At 34.5% G+C, this 3,537-nt stretch overlaps 1 pseudogene; it reads left to right on the forward strand.

Moving 5' to 3' along the window:
* Positions 1-2,833: 2,833 nt before the first annotated feature.
* On the forward strand, positions 2,834-2,967 carry LOC127490891 (U2 spliceosomal RNA; annotated as a pseudogene).
* The last annotated feature ends 570 nt before the right edge of the window (positions 2,968-3,537 follow it).

A 3,537-nucleotide genomic window follows, 5' to 3' on the forward strand; every position in this document is an offset into this window, starting at 1 on the left:
AATTAAGAGATTATGAGATTCAGTTTCTGTGGAATACAGTTTGGTAAATCATCACTCTTTTTTTTCTTTTTGTATTATATGTTTTGCTGGTTTTTAGGAGTCAGACAATTTTCACAACATCTAATCTGTATACATTTACGTTAAAAAATAGAAATAAGACATTAAAAGATTAACAGTTAAAACTGGAGAGACAAGTAAGGTAAGGAGTGTGAGTAGCAAGAATCAAAGACAAAGGTGTTCTCTGTCTGGAAGTGTTTGAAACTGCTGCTTTGCCAGTCCTATGCTAAAATACTGAATTTGTGATCTGTTTTTTTTTTTTTTTTTTTTTTTTTTGAATGAGCATGCAGAAAATTAGATAAAACAATCAACCAAATTTCTATTTTTTTCTTGAAAACATTTCCTATAATCTTAGGGATATACATGGATTCAGTTGAATTTATTGTTTTTATTCATCATGATTTCTCTGGCTTTGGTATGTAGTTGGCCATTCAGTAAATAACATATTATTTTTATTCTAATCTGAAAATGTGGATAATGAGTAAATATGATGTCTCCATTTCTGTGAAAGCATTTTGAAGTCATTCACTTTTTGGTCCCCCTCATCCCTCCAAAAAAGCAAAAGAAGTAATGATCTGACCTTGCAATACAAAACACATAAATATTTATAAATGCTTAGATTCTTCTTTTTAGTTGTAATATACTGGATTTAACCAGGATTGGATGAACAGTAATTTGAACTCTAATAGACTGTGGCTTTTTGACCTATACTGTATTGTAATTATTGCCTTTCAGTTAAGGCTCCTCTACACCTTGAACCCTCATTGAAAACATTTTCAGGTCTTATTACAGTTAAAAAATAGCCAATAAAGATAGCACAAGGTAAATGTGAATGTTATCGTCCAAGCTAGAGGCACTGCCACTCTTCTACCTATTGTTCATTTACTTTTAAGTGTCTGCAATGGGCAGGTGCTTCTCTTTCTTTTTCATATGTGAATGATGAATATATTTTGTAATATTTCACATTTGACAGTGCTTCTCATTACAATTTTTCTTTTCATATTATACAGTTGATGGGAAGTCAATTTTTCTGGATATGATAGATTCCATCATTTGCTCAGTAATGTATCTCTTGGCAGTGAATATATTACAATAGCACATCCCAGTGGTTTGAACAGAAAGAACTGAAGTTCTAATCTAGACCCAGATACTGTGTTTATCTATTTCTCAAATGGAAATCCTACTCATGAAAAAAATTATTTAAATAGTTGATATTTCACTTGCTTCCTATTTCAAACCCTAATATGACAATGAAAAGAAATTGTCTTTCTTGCAAACATTTAAAATGTTGACTACTGGAAAGAATTTTCTAATTTAATAACAAATATTTAATGTTAATATTTCATTATTGATAAATCCTGGCACAGCAGAATTTGAAAGGCAAACATTGAATAAAATTTTAAAGATCACGAAGTATTTTGGTGGAGTTTCTTACTACTGGCCCTTTCATGTGATAGCATCTCAAAGAGAAGGAAACCAGACCACTTGTCATAAAACTAAAGTCAAAGAGGAAAATTTGAGAATGTGGAGCTTGTATTAGGTGTATTTACTTTTTTTCCCCCAGAAATATTTTATTTAAATATACAAACTTCATACATTTCATAAATACAAATTTAGAAACATTATAATTCTTTTCATCCTACTTACGTTCCCATCCACACTCCCAACCTTCCTCCCCCTCCCTCTCCTATGCCCACTTTTACTTTTTACTAAGATCCATTTTCAATTAACTTTATACACATAAGATTAGCCCTATACTAAATAAAGGTTCAACAAATGGTATGGGAGGAAAAAAAAAGAACAAAACTGTTCCTCAACAGTCCAGACAAGAAAGGACTATTGGAAGTCATTATATCTCAAAATGTCAATTTCACTTCTATAGATTACATTTTAGGTAATCTATTAGGTATCGAAGATCAGGGAGAACATGTTATTCATCCTTTTGAGAGTAGCTTATTTCACTAAGTATAATGTTTTCCAGTTGCATAGGTCTATTTACTATTACTTGTGTAGCAAACACAGCTCAAGTAATCTCAGCATGGAGAAATCAGATAAGAAACTATTTCATAATCACATGACCTTTTCAAACATTCATATTGTACTTAGTAACACATTGGTCTATTTATTTTTTTAAAGATTTATTTATTTACTTGAAAGAGTTACAGAGAGGCAGAGGTAGAGTGTGAGAAAGGTCTTCCATCCAATGATTCACTCCCCAAATGGCTGAAATGGCTGGAGCTGCACTGATCCAAAGCCAGGAGCCTGGAGCTTCTTCTGGATCTCCCACACAGGTGCAGGGACTCAAGGACTTGGGTCATCTTCTACTGCTTTCCCAGGCCATAGTAGAGAGACTGGATCAGAAGTGGAGCAGCCGGGACTCTAACCAGCAGCCATATGGGATGCTGGCACGGCAGGTGGCAGCTTTACACACTATGCCACAGTGCTGGCCCCACATTAGTCTATTTTTATTAAACTTAATTTCCCCCAAATCTGCATACCCTAAGAATTTTTTAACTGTGAAGGAGTTTTATGTCATTTGTCTGAAAATAATTAATCAGCTATTATTTGAGCATCTTTTAAATTTTTTTAAAAAGCAAGTTTTATTTCAAAGCAAACATTACCCAACACTTAGCAAGTTAAAACTTGTCATTTTGAAACAAAAATGTAGGCTTGAGGATACCCACTGTGTCTTTGTTATCCAAACTGTGCTCTCATTTCAGGAAAAAGGACACCTAGGCCAATCTGTTGAGAGATCTGCTGGATTCTATTTTTTTAAACTTTTTCTTGGCTTTTTGGCTAAGATCAAGTGTAGTATCTGTTCTTATCAGTTTAACTTTTATTTAATAAATATAAATTTCGAAAGTACAGCTTTTGGATTATAGCGGCTTTTTCCCCCCATAACCACCCTCCCACCCACAACCATCCCATCTCCCACTCCCTCTTCCTGTCCCTTCCCATTCTTCATCAAGATTTATTTTCAATTATATTATGTACAGAAGATCAATTTGGTATACACTGAGTATTTCAACAGTTTGCACCCACACAGAAGCACAAAGTATAAAGTACTGATTGAGTACTAGTTACACCGTTAATTCACATAGTACAACACATTAAAGACAGAGATCCTACATGGGGAGTAAGTGAACAGTGACTCCTGTTGTTGATATAACAATTGACACTCTTATTTATGATGTCATTATTCACCCGAGGCTCTTGTCATGAGCTGCCAAGGCTATGGAAGCCTGTTGAGTTTGCCAACTCTGATCTTATTTAGACAAGACCATAGTCAAAGTAGAAGTTCTCACCTCCCTTCAGAGAAAGGTACCTCCTTCTTTGTTGGCCCGTTCTTTCCACTGCGATCTCACTCACAGAGATCTTTCGTTTGGGTCATTTTTTTTTTCCCCAGAGTGTCTTGGCTTTCCATGCCTGAAATACTCTCATGGGCTTTTTAGCCAGATCCAACTGCCTTAATGGCTGATT

This window comes from Oryctolagus cuniculus, chromosome 6 (assembly GCF_964237555.1).
Source record: "Oryctolagus cuniculus chromosome 6, mOryCun1.1, whole genome shotgun sequence".
Lineage (NCBI taxonomy): Eukaryota > Metazoa > Chordata > Mammalia > Lagomorpha > Leporidae > Oryctolagus > Oryctolagus cuniculus.